We start from the raw sequence: 13,359 nt of genomic DNA, 5'->3' as shown, positions 1-13,359 counted from the left end.
CATAGAGTGAGTCGTAGGGATATGAAGAAACCGTAACTGAGGAGTAGGGCATGGCTGGGCACATGGGACCACACAGGAGTGTAAGCAGAATCAGGCTGAGGAGTGACACAGCTTAGTGAACTCCATTTCTCCTAGGGAGAATGGAATTGTGACATCAACATCCGGAAGGCTGGCAGGATATGAGGACTTTGTGAGATACTGCTGGTGGGGCCACTGATGGAGAAAGCAGCTAGGTTGAGGGCCTTCCTCAGGGTGGGGCTCTGAGGGCTCTGAGGCCTCCTGGTGACAGACTTTGAGACAGAAGCTGCTGGTGAGGACACTGGGTGTGACTGGGTCCCTCCCTCACAGTCAGCAACCTATGGAACCCAGTGCATGGGCTTCAGGACTGTATTACTGGTCAGGAGGACAGGGTCTGAATCACAGCTATGGCCCTGCGATAGGAGGGGGTGACTGAGCTACTCCAGGAGCTGAAGTCCGGTGAGATCATACCCTACAAGGAGGCTGAGAAACAACATGGATGCTCCACTCCCCCATCCAACTGGGCCTGTGAGGCACTCCGACAAAACCAAGTCCCCAGGAAAAGCTGCCTGAAAAAGAGGAAAAGAGGCTTTGGGAATAGGGTGAAGCCTGCCTATAGTGTACACCAGGACATAGTCCATGCTTACCCTTGAGTTTCTTGCTGTGCAATAAACTCCCATTTTCTACACAAAGCTCTCTGCATCTCAGATGAATTCTTTTTGATGGAGCTCACAGAGCACGGGGAGCCAGGGGCAATCCAGGAAAAGGTCTTGGTGACTGAACCATAAGTATGTGATGGGTATTTTGGTGACTAAAAATATTTAAGTTGGATTCTAGGTTGAGTTAGAAATGTCCTAATAAGGGGCTGGACGAGAGGACTTAGCTGTTAAGACCACTGGCTGCTCTTCCAGAGGACCTAGGTTTAATTCCCAACACCTACATGGTAGCTCAAAACTGCCTGTAATTCCAGTTCCAGGAGATTTGACAAACATACAGGAAAAACACCAATGTACCTAAAATAATAATAAATAAATCATTTTAAAAGGCTGGAAAAAGACTAGGGAGGAAGGTTTGAATAAACTTAAAAAAGAAAATTGTCAAGATGAGAGGATCTAGGCAAGGTCAATGATTCGGTCAGTGAAGCGATCACCTTGCAGGTGAAAGGACTCAAAAAGGCATCCCCAGCATGCACATAAAAGCCAGCTAGGACAATGTCTGTCTCCTGGAGAGGGGAGACAGATTCCTGGTGCTTGTGAGCCAATCAGTCAGGCTGAATCAGTGAGAGACCTTGCCTCCCCAACCGGCCCGAAACACACACAAAAAAGAAGAGGGGAAAGAAAGAAAGGGAAGAAAGAGGGGGAAGAATGCATCCTTGAATGAACAGTTGAATGAATGAACAGTTGTCGGTTTGGGAGGTCAGAGAAGTGAAAGATTAGAATGTGAAGCCAGATGGAGAGAGCAGAAATGTGGGGAACTAACCGAGGGAGAGGCTAAGAAGAAAGGGCTGGGGTGGGTGAACCACAAGAGGGAAGAGGTTAGTTAATAAAAAAAAAAAAGAAATAAAAGCATGTGACTGGTCCTAGGTGTGGTGGAGGAGAAGGTTTATTGTTGATATGAGGGACCAAAAGATTCAGAGAGGACAGAGCTGGCAGACTGAGTTGGGTCATTTTAGTAGAGGGAGAAGGAGAGATGTGAGAGCCAGGAGCCAAGAGGCAAAATAAATGGTAACCAGAATGGCTGAGGTTATATAGGGAATAAGGGCAGGGTAGCCCAGCTTTGAGGACCCTATAAAAGGCAGGACCTGAGAGGCACCTGAGGAAAACCTGACAGCCAGCATTAGCTTGGAGACATTAATACTCACTCCAGGTTTGAGATCTAACCTACTGTGAGGACAGCAGGTGGATGCAGGGCAAACTAAAGAGAGTTTCAGCGGGAAAGAGAGTCAGGGAAGGGAGTACTAGGAAGCCGGTGGCTGCAGAAGACCAAAGGTCTGCGTTAGATAGAAGTCCTGAGTTTTTCATAACTGATCCATGGGAGCTGATCAAAGAAAGTCTCCTCAAGAGGTGAAAGGGAAAGTAAGAACGGGAAGAGAAGGAAAGAGGGGACAAATGGAAGAGAGGAGAAGAGGAGGAGGGAGAGGAAGAAAAGGGGAAGAAGGGTAGAGGGGAGGAAGATGGAGGCAGGATAAAGAAATATAAAGAAAACTGGGAGGTGGGGTGGAAAGGAGAAAAGGGGGGAAGAGGAGGCAGAGGACGCTCTGGGGAGGAGGCACAGGAGGCTCACAGAGTGAAGCCAGGGGAGGAGGAAAAACAACACTGCCAGCCTAAGGCTCAAGGTCTTCTGTGTTGACCAAGGTTCCCAAGAGGTCTGCTGCAACCAGCTTGGGGCAGGCAGGAGGACATGCAGATGAGGTCACCGCTAGGGGGCTGAGCAAGCACACTCCCAAAACCCACACCCTGGACTGTAGTTGGCAAGATGTGAGAGCTCCTAGGTTGTCCCTTTGTGTGTCTTAGAGGCAGTATGTGCCTGTGCAGCTCATAGAAATGTGTCCTACTGGACACCAGGGTGTTCCAAAGAGGTATCTGGGACCTGGGAATGTGAACTGTGGACTCCCTCCCCTTGGCCTTCTGCATAGCTTTTGCCCCTATCGGAGCTTCATTTTCTTTCTATTAAGGAAGCCCAGGCACCATCTCCCAAGAAGACACAGGGATCTGAGGACAGGCAGCAGGGAATAGCAGCCTGAGTCCCACAGAAAAATGACCCAGATGAAGCTCATCTCAGCATGAGACAAAGAGACAAGTGGACATGGGAGACTTCTAGAACAACTTAGCCTTGGGGGTCCAGAGTGTCTGTAGGTCTAGGATGGAGAGCTGAAATGGGGGTTTGTGCCTGCAATTTTAAGCACCAGAGTGATTCAAGACAACTCTAACACCTTTGGCTCCCAGGTCTCTGAGGACACAGGTACAAAAATATCCTAAAGTCTGAAGGCCTGGAGTCTAAAGATTTGTGTCCTGGATGTCCAGGGGGACTGAGCCAGTCCTTCAGGTTTGTCCCATAAAGCCAACATCTTCCCAGACCTAGACAGGGAAGGAACTTGTAACTGATCTCATGCTTGGCTGTGTGACCTCAACTCAGTTCCTCCTGCTCAAGGGACATTCTTATTGTGGAATTTTAGGCAATTGTTCAAGGCCCTCTGGGGGTTCTGAGTCACCAGGAGCCTGGCACAAATACCAGAAGCCTTGGATCATCTGTATGATGTCTCCTGACCCAAATATAGAATCTAGAGGCCAAGCTCCAGATCCAAGGACCACCTCAGAATCCAAAGAACAAGACCCTGAAGCGTAATTGTTCAGTGCATGCTCCACAGTCTACACTGCAGTGATCCACAGTCAGAAGCCAAGCTGACCTGAGATAGCTTTTCACCATGCTTCAGCCTGGACAGCCCAGGCTGGTCTCAAGCCTTCCATCCCTTTCCATCCCTACTTTTTAAGTGCTGGGATTACAGTGAAAAGGCTTGTGATACCCGGCCTGGCTCATGCAAACTCTGTTCTTTGGGGGGGGGTCTTGTTTTCTTTTTGTTTTTTGGAAGGGGGTATGTTTAATTTTGTTTTGTTTTGTTTTACTGTTGATATTTGAAACAAGTCTCAGGTATCCCAGGCTAGCTTCAAGCTCACTTAAGTAGGCAAACATGTCCTGCACTCCTGATCCTCCTGCCTCACCCCCTCAAGAGGTGGGGTTGCAGGCTTGCCCTATCCTATCTGCTTTATGTGGTGCTGGAGATGGAATCAAGTGCAAGAGTGGGAGGAGGGGGAGGATGGGAAACAGGGGGAGAAGACAAAGAGGAGGAAAAACATGGAGATGACACCAGCAGAAGGAAAAGGTGCAGAATACAAGCCTGGAACCACAAAAGTTATTCACAGTTCTGAGCCCAGGCTGCAGCTGTCTGTAGGCACTGGACCTCAGACTACAAAAGTAAACCATCATAGGGACAAGGCTCAGTGAACAAAGTGCCTGTCATGCAGACCTGAGGTCCTGACCTCAGTGTCATCCAGCATTGGGAAGATGGAGAGGTGGTTCTGTGGAGCTGACTACCCAGATAGCCTGGGTCTATCAGGAAGCTCCAAGACCAACTGAGAGAGAGACTGCTCAGAAGAGAAGCTGGAGAGAAAGCTCAGCAGTTCAGAATACAAGCTGATCTTTTAGGGAACCAAGTCTGGTTCCCAGCACCCATGTCAGGTAGCAACCAGCACAACCTGCTGTAACTCTAGTTCCTGGAGATCCAATGCCTCTAGCCTGAGGGGCATCTGCACTGGTTCACAAGTTCACATAGGCAAGCCATACATAAAATATAAAAATAAAATGAATAAAACTTCATAAATCACTCTTGGGAGACACCTACACTTGATATCTGGCCTCAACACCCACCTGGACATGTGTGTACAAATTTAATATGTTTTAATGAATAAAAGTGAAAAAGGTCAACCAGATGGTGGTGGTGTGCACCTTTAATCCCAGCACATGTGAGGCTGAAGCAGGCAGATTTCTGAGTCTGAGGTAGGCCTGGTCTTCAGACTGAGTTTCAGGGCAGCCAGGGCTACACAGACAAAGTCTGTCTTGAAAACAAAACAAAAGAATTAAACTCACACTCGAGACTTCAGGTCATGACAACCAGATCCAATATATTCCTAGTCCATATGCTAACATAAATCCACATGCAAGGTGGCATGGTGGAAAATACGTGTTATTCCAGCCTTTGGGAGGCTGAGGCAGAAGGATCTCAAGTCCAGACTCAGATCAGCAAGAGCCCGTCTCATAACAACAGAAAGAACCAAAACTCCAAAAGTCTTCTGAGTCTGAGAAGCATGACGTTAACAGTCAGCTTCCACAGCTACCAAAACGTTCCAGCTCTGTGCTACACTGTCCTCTGGTTTCTGTTCTTTTTCTCCTGTCTCCTCCCTCTGAGGGATCTGCCCATGGTTGGGATTTCTCCTTGCAGACACAGACAGTATCTTCAGACTAATAAATGCTCATTAGAAGCACCTAGTCTCACATCCCACCCATCACCATGGTGTCCAGCATGTAAACCTGACCCTCCAGTGCCTCTCTCTCTCTCCACTCTATGCAGCTCCACCCCGAGACCCAGGCTGGGCTAGGAGCTTATAAATGCAGGCTTTCGGGTGACTGCTCCCCTTCTGGAATCCCAGCTGCCCTGGATATCACTGCAGGACCCAGTGGGGGTGAGAGCTTTGTGAGAAACTTGGAAAAGTGGGTGGGAGAGGAGAGGGGACCCTATAAATGCTTTGGTGTCCAGGAGGCAAATACTACTATGGATGACCAGTTGTCAAGGGATTAGTGTCCTCTGTTTTTTTTCCTTTTGTTTTAAGTTGAATTTGAACCAAGAAAATGTCTTGAAGCTTCTAGAAAAGCCTAGGTGTGGGGGGAGTAAGGGACAGGGTGAAACGGGAGCTCATTCCTGAAAACAGATGTCTTGGAGACAAGAACATGGTCTGCAGTTACCACAGGTCAAGTCAGTTCAGAAAAACCTCTCTTATTTGTCTCATGCTGGGCAGACTGCGGACAGGAGGGTCTGACCTGACTCCATTCTCCTCAAGATTAAGGAGTGGGGAGCATCCAGGTCTCAGTATCTGCAGTCACTGCTACCATGCAGGGGCAGGACAGACGCCATAGAATCTTGATGACATCACCTCTGGATTACCATGTCTTGGTCTTCCAAGGCTTGCATAGTCTTTCAGGATGAGTTGAACGAGTAAGTAGCAAGATGAGAAGGACTTGAATTCACTCCCCCAAACTTCCTGACTTCTCTCCATGTGCCAGAGTCTAACACTGTGTGAAACCTGGGAATTGAGGGTCAGTCTGGTGGCATCTGTTTAGAAGGAGTTCTCAGTCTGATGAGGAGACACCACAGAGAGTCTGGGGAGGGAAGGGGTGACAGAGAAGGTCAAGAGTTGGGACAAGCTGTGCAGTCTGTGTATGAAACTGCAGGCTGAAGTCCAGCACTGGCCATGCCTAGGGCAAGGTCACAGAGACCCAGCTGGGCAGGGTGGAAGAGGAAGAGGAAGTTCATCCTTTCTAAGTACTACTGAGGACATGGGACTTTATTTAGGGGCTATCAGAAGCCCATGGGAGGCTTGACAGGAGAAAGGATTGCTCATCTCTGCTGAAGCTGGCAGATGGTGTAGTGAAACAGTGTCATTCAACACCTGAGATCTAAGAAATGAAGGTGGAGAGTTCAAGGCTAACCTGGGTAACTTAGTGGGACACTGCCCCAAAATGAATAGTAAAAAGAGAGTTGGGCATGTAGCTTGGTGTTAGGGGGCATTTGTAGAATCCACCAGTAAGGGGCAAGGAAGGTGTGAGGTTCATTTCAATTACGTAATTTAGAGCAGAAGAGAGGATAGAAAGAAGGGAATGAGAGAGGTTAGCTCTCTAGGGACTTATGTATGAGGCAGACTACAGAGTACTAGACTAAACGGGACTCATGGGAAGCTGATTAGAGTCCTGATCCAGGGCCTTAGGAATGAGAGAGAGATACAGAGGCTATTGAATAACACTGTGGTCTGCCAATTCTGGAAGGCACAGAGGCCCCTCCAGAGATAGTGACCAGGAGGGAACACAGGTGGAGCCTGCGGGAGACAGAAGGCAGATCAGTAAAAGTAGATCTCTGTCAAGCATCATGCTGTACACGTGTCATCTCAATAGTCAGGAGGCTGAGACTGGAGGATCATGAGTTTGAGGCCAGCCTGGGACATGTAGAAAAACAATGTGACAAAAAACAAAAGAAAAGTGTGTCCTACACAGGGGATACACTTGTGTCTAAGAAGGGCTATGGGGACAGATGGATCCAGCCTTTCCCCAGTTTTTGTCATGACCCTCAGATCATTAAGTGCTGGACCTTATTCTACAATGTGGCTTCTCCTTGCTTTCATCTTGCTGGTGTCTGCAGGGGGAGGGGCACCAAAGTCAGGTACTGGTCTGCTGGAAAGGGTGCCTCTTTCCCCAGAGTATCTGCACCTTTGGAATTGTCAGCTCATACCTTTCCTACAGACCCCTATTCTCATTTCCTTCTGAGCCACCAGTTAAATATCCCTGAATCCTCAATGCTGAGTCAACAAAAGTTATGGGCCACCTCAGCTCTTGAACCTTAGTACCCAGGATGATTTTTCTTGCTGTGTAACCTTGAGGAAACTCTTTTACCTCTCTGGGCCTCAAGAGCTTTATAGCTATGACAGTTTTTTTGACGTACCAATCACATCATGTTGGTGACACATGGGACAAGCAGTCAGGATGGTTGAGACACCAAGAGCTCAGGATATAGGTTTGAATCCTGGGGCTACCAGTTTCCCAGCACTGCAAGTCTAGTTTCTCAACCCTAGGAAGGAGCCAAGTATCCTCCCTACGTATCCAGTGTAGTTCTCTATGAGGTGTGTGAACATGGTGGGACAACTTGGACACTGCAGGCACAGCTATTCCCACACATCGACCATGTGAGGCAGAGGGCTTGGGGCAAGCCCAGTGGATACAGCACTTGCTGTGTAAACATGGCTGTCTGAGTTTACATCCCCAATACCCACATGGAAAGCCCAGCTGCATGCCTATAAACTCCAGAGCTGGGAGGTGGAGACAGGGGGATCCCCGGTGCTTGCTGGCCATCTAGTCCAGCCAAACTCTAAGCTCCATGTTTAGTGAGAAAACCTGCCAGCCAAAATAAGTTCAGAACGTTTAATATGACACAGATTAGGTACATGCTGTCAGGCTTGAATAATGGAGTTTGGGACCCACACTGTGGAAGGACAGTCACTACTGCCTTCATTTACTAAGGGAAAGGTTGGACTCAAGGATGGCCATTAAAGCAAGGTCTCCCTGGGTGACAGTCCAACCACAGACCAACCTCTATCATATCTTGTGGAAAATTTCAATGTAACCTGATGCTTTCTGCCCTTCAGAAATCTGGAGGGGTGTCCATTAACGATCCTCCTGTTCCCAACATGACCTCTGTCCAGGGCTCTCAGCCTTTCCCCATAGTGGCTAAGCCTCCCCTTGGGTTCTCCCTGGGCTCTGCCTCAGCTGTGTGCTGCACCCAGCCAGAGCTTCCACCCTCCTCCAGCTTGGACCGGCTGGGTGCAGCTCAATGCCCAGCTATTCAGCCAGTGTCCTCCTCCACAGGGCGACCTCACCCTTCCTCTTTTAAGCCCCTCAACTGCCACATCAGCACTCCCACAGCCTCTCAGGTTCTTGGCTTTATTCCTGACCTAGGAAGGTAGAGGGCAGAGTGTAGACAGTTGGCTTGGTTGTATCAATCCAGCCCAGGAGTAGGTGTCTGTCATGATCTTGACCTTGGAGGAGTGGGGCAAGAACATTGCTGTAGTGTCTTGATTATATTAGTCTCTATGGGTGTCTGTCTTTATCTCTGTCTCTCTCTTTCTCTCTTTCTCTCTGTCTCTCTCTGTCTCTCTCTCTCTGTATCCCTGTTTCTCACTCATCCTTGCTTTTCCCACCTGTGAACTAAGTGTCCACAGCACTTGTCTCCTAGGGTGTCTGTGAGGATTAAATGAGCTGTGTATCTTAGCGGATCAGAACTGTGTCTGGCTCTCTCTCTCTCTCTCTCTCTCTCTCTCTCTCTCTCTCTCTTTCTCTCTCTCCCTCTCTTCCTCTCTCCCTCTCTGTATACATATATATACACATATATACACACATATATACATATATATACATATATATACATATATATACACGTGTGTGTGTGTGTGTGTGTGTGTGTGTGTGTGTGTGTGTGTGTGTGTGTTGCTGTCCAGAGGCAGGAGCAAGGTCGCCCCATCCCTTATGAACTTCACAGAGTTTCCTTAAACATTAGCAGTCCTATTCCCCTATCGGTGCTATGCTGCTAGTTGTCTTGGAACTTGAAATCTCAACTTGAAATCTGTATCTGGTGGTATCTGTATGTGATCTGGGTTGGTGGAGAACTGTCCATATATGAGTATTCCCCCTATGGTGAGTATCTGGGTCCCTGAGTTCTACAAAATGGCTTGTGTGTAAAACACATTTTTTTCTTTGTGTGCACGTGTATACACATCCAGTATGTGCACATGCATGTCAGGCACTGCCTGCTTTGTTTTATTTTATTATTTTATGTGTAGGAATATTTTGTCAGCATTCATGTATTGCACCATGTCTGTGCCTGGTGGCCACAGAGGTCAGAAAAGGCCATCAGATCCCCTGGAACTGGAATTACAGATAGTCATGAGCTACCATTTGGTTTCTGCAAATTGAAACTGAATTCTCTGTGAGAGCAGCCTGTGCTCTTAAACTGTGAGCCATTGCTCCAGCACCACATTAGTTTTTTGACACAGACCTTGCCAGAAGCACAATGCTCACTGGTTAGCCCAGGAGCTCCAGGGATCTGACTGCCTCCAGGCAGTGTAGCTTACGGAGTTATAAGCACGCACCACCATCCCTGACTTTTTACTGGAGTGCTTGGGATTGAACCTGGGTCCTTGTGATTGCAAGGCAAGGACTTTACCCACTGAGTCATGTCCCCAGACTTTAAATTGTGGTTTGATGTTGTAACTAGATCTGCACAGATGTCTGTCATACTTCAGCCATACCTACCATCACCAACGTGAACATCGTCATGGACAACCCCATAAATAAACGGGTGTCCTTTGTTTAAAGTAACAAATGTAATCCCAGAACCTGAGAGACTGAATAGAGAAGACTGTCATGCGTTCAGAGTGCCCCAGTTACATTACAAGTTTTAAGCTGGGATGTGCAACAGAGTGAGACCTTGACTCAAAACACTGAATGAATGAATCAGTTCGTAGAGTCTCAAGGACCTAGAATGCTTCAGGCACAATTCACCACACACACAGACAACTGTAGGCCCCTTCTGATTTTCATGTCCACACACACATTTTAGTATTGTGAAAAACTAGCTCTAGGGGTCCAACATCTGGCTGGGGAGACAGGTCCGTCAGTGAGAGTCCAGTCAGTGAGCTGCTTACTGTACAGGTTTGCGGATCTGGTTTTACCCTCAGAACAGGTCAGAAGCCATAAGAATACGGCACTGGGGGCGGGAGTAGACACAGTCAGTTCCTGAGGGTCACTGTCCCGCCAGCCTAGCACAGTCAGTGAGCACAGGTTCAGTGAGAGTAATCTATCCCAGTTCTTGAGAATGACACTGAGATTGTCCTCTGACCGCATACACGCATGTGTCCACACAGGTTGCTAGGCATCCAAACTGGGTCTTCAGGCAGCAAGCACCTAACTGAGGAGCCATCTGCCAATCTAAGCAGGGATTTCTTTCTTTTTTTCATTTTTTCATTTTTTTTGACTAGGAGGAGCTCTGACACACCCAGCAATTTCTTAATGAACAAATGACCTGGGCAATGCCTATGAAGATAGGGTGAGGAAGAGGCAGGAATCCTGAAAATCCAGAGATGAGGAGAGATCGTCTACCTGTATCTCTCCACAGCGCAGGATGGTGACAAGGTCCTAGAAGACGAGGAGTGTGTGCCTCATTCGCAGCCATGGCAAGTGGCCCTCTCGTGGCCGCTTCAATTGTGGTGCATTCCTCATCTCCCCACACTGGGTGTTGACTGCTGCCCACTGCCAAACCTGGTATAAAGGAAGGGTATGGGGGCCAGGGTGTGTGAAGACAACTGGAAACTTCTAGGTTTGGGATGCATAGACTGTGGCTTTGGTGGGGAAGTAACCCAAGTTCTTGGTTTCTGAAGGATGGGTAGGCTGGAGGTGAAGGCCCTGGATGGGAGGGAAGTGAATTCTGCCCCTGTAAGTTCCTAAAGGAGGAGAAGGCTACGAATGCCCCATCTTTTGGACCACTGACTGAAAAGCGTTCTAGGCAGTAAGCACTTTCTATTCTGAAGGAAGGAAAGGGGCCAACCCTGGAGCCTAAGTTCCACTTTTGTACCACATGTGGGACTCCTGGTTTTCTTTCTTTCATTGTTTTGATTTTGTTTGTTTATTGGTTTGTTTTTTGAGGCAGAGTTTCACTGTGTTACCTCATTTGCTCTAAAACGCACATTGTAGACCAGGCTGGTCCACAATTTAGAGAAATCGACCTGCCTCTGCCTCCCAAGTGTTCGGGTTAAAAGCATGAACCATCACACGTAGAAACTCCTGGGCTCTGAAGGGGTAATGGTTGGAGCCACAGGCTTCAAGGACTTGAGAAAACAAAAAAAGTCTCAGAAAATCCAAGGATATACACTCTGACCACTTTGTCTACTCTTATTCAGTCACCCAGCTTCATAAGAGTGTGCCTGGGCGAGCACAACCTTCGAAAGTTCAATGGCCAAGAACAATTGCACTCTGTCTCTCGAATCATCCCACATCCAGGCTACCAGGCTCACCCCCACCAGCTTGGCATCATGATGTTGGGACTTTTCCAGCCTGCTAGACTAACACCCCAGGTGCGTCCTGTGACTCTGCCCACACGTTGCCCCCTCATGGATGAGGACTGTGTGCTGTCAGGTGATAGGGCCTGTTATCAGGCAACAACCCTGGAGCCACGGAGAGTCACAAGTCACAAGGTGACTAGAAGGATGGGACTAGGTGTAGGAATTCCAGCAATGCTGTCCTCTGTGTTTCTTGAATGGATAGGACAAGGAACAAAGGGATTGAATGTTTTCCTCAGTGAGACTCCCTGATACGTTGCATTGTGCCACCATCATCACCTGTGATGCATCTTGCAACAAGGACTACCCAGGTTGCCTGCTGTCCACCATTGTGTGTGACTGTGTTGAGGTCGGTGGTACAGAGTACTGGGTAAAAGGAGAGAATGGGATGTATCCTAGCTTGATTCGCTATTGCTGTGATAAAATAATCTGACCAAAAGCATCTTGGGAGGAAGGAAATCATTTAGCTTACACCTTATTCTTTGCCATTGAGGGAAGTCAGGGCAGGAAATCAAGGGTGAACCATAGCAGAAACCATCCCTGGCTTGCTCACTGACTCCTGTTCAGCTAGTCACCCCCTCTGTCTCTCTCTGTGTCTCTCTCTGTGTCTGTGTCTGTGTCTGTCTCAGTCTCTCTGTCTCTCTCTGTCTCTGTCTCTGTCTCTCTCTCCCCCCTCTCTCCCCCCCCTCTCCCCCTCTCTCTCTAATGTTAATGAGTGCTTCACTTGCATGTCTGTCTGTCTGTGCATCAGAGGTATGTAGTGCACATGAAGGTCAGAAGATAACCTTGAGATTGAAATTACAGATGGTCTGAACCACCTTGTGGGTGCTGGGAACCAAACCTGCTTCCTAGACAAGAACACCCAGTTCTCTTAATCAGTGAGACATCTCTCAATTTCTCACACAGCCGAGGCCAATTTGCCTAGGGATGGTGCCCACAGAGGGCTGAATCCTCCGACATTTGACAAGCAATCAAGACAACTTCCCACAGACACACTTTGGGCAACCTCGCAATTGAGACGTCTCAGACGATCCTAGGCTGTGTCAAGTTGGAAGCTGAATTCAGACAGAATAGGACAAGTAGGGTTACTTGAATTTTCTTTGCTTTGGGACAGAGACAATGCTGTGTTTAGCCATGGATGAAGTTCCAGGATCAGTTAGAATCATGGTGAGGTTGAAAGTGGGATAGAGATGTGGGCATGGAATAGATTATATGGTCTGGAAAGGCTGGAGGTACGGAGTTTATTTTGACTCAGGATGGGGAGATATTGTGGTTGGCATTGGATGTCATAGGTTTGTGGAAGGGGTAAAAAATAAGCAATGATCAGAGTTGGGATGTATTTAAAGAGCACAGCTTTAGTTTGGCTTTGGATGGAGACGATATTTAGATTTTGGAGGGCATCTGATTTGAACTAAGTGGGGCTGCGTATTGAACATGTGGGACTGAGTTCTCTTGGGTTGTGTTGAATCAGTGGAGACTTGGACTGATTTGAGTTAAGGTTTGAGTTTCCTAGACTGGGGTTGGCTGGGGATTTCATTGATGAAAAGTAGTGGTTGGTTAGAGCAAGGGGGACAGTGGGTTGCGTGTGACTCGATTGTTGGTAGAGTTGCCTGACCTCCATCTCCAGCACCACAGACAACAGGCAGGGCCGTGTACACCTGTCACCACAGCACTCAGGGGATTGAGACAGGAGGAGCAGGTGTGCATCCTCTCACTACATGGAATGAAATATTGAGGAAAACCTCTCCCCATGTACACAGAGTAAATTTGGAGGACACTTGATCTGCAACGGTGCCTGCAGGGCATTGTATCCTGGGGTGATGTCCCCTGTCATACTACCACCAAGCCTGGAGTCTACACAAAAGTCTGCAGCTACATGGAGTGGATATGGAAAAATATGAGAAGGAACTGA

At 48.0% G+C, this 13,359-nt stretch overlaps 1 pseudogene; it reads left to right on the top strand.

The window, feature by feature from the left end:
• Nucleotides 1-6,942: 6,942 nt before the first annotated feature.
• On the top strand, nt 6,943-13,359 carry Klk15-ps3 (kallikrein-related peptidase 15, pseudogene 3; annotated as a pseudogene).

Source organism: Rattus norvegicus, chromosome 1, assembly GCF_036323735.1.
Source record: "Rattus norvegicus strain BN/NHsdMcwi chromosome 1, GRCr8, whole genome shotgun sequence".
In the NCBI taxonomy this organism is placed as follows: Eukaryota; Metazoa; Chordata; class Mammalia; order Rodentia; family Muridae; genus Rattus; species Rattus norvegicus.
The sequence above is the reverse complement of the archived record's forward strand: the minus strand, read 5'-3'. Positions and strand labels throughout refer to the sequence as shown.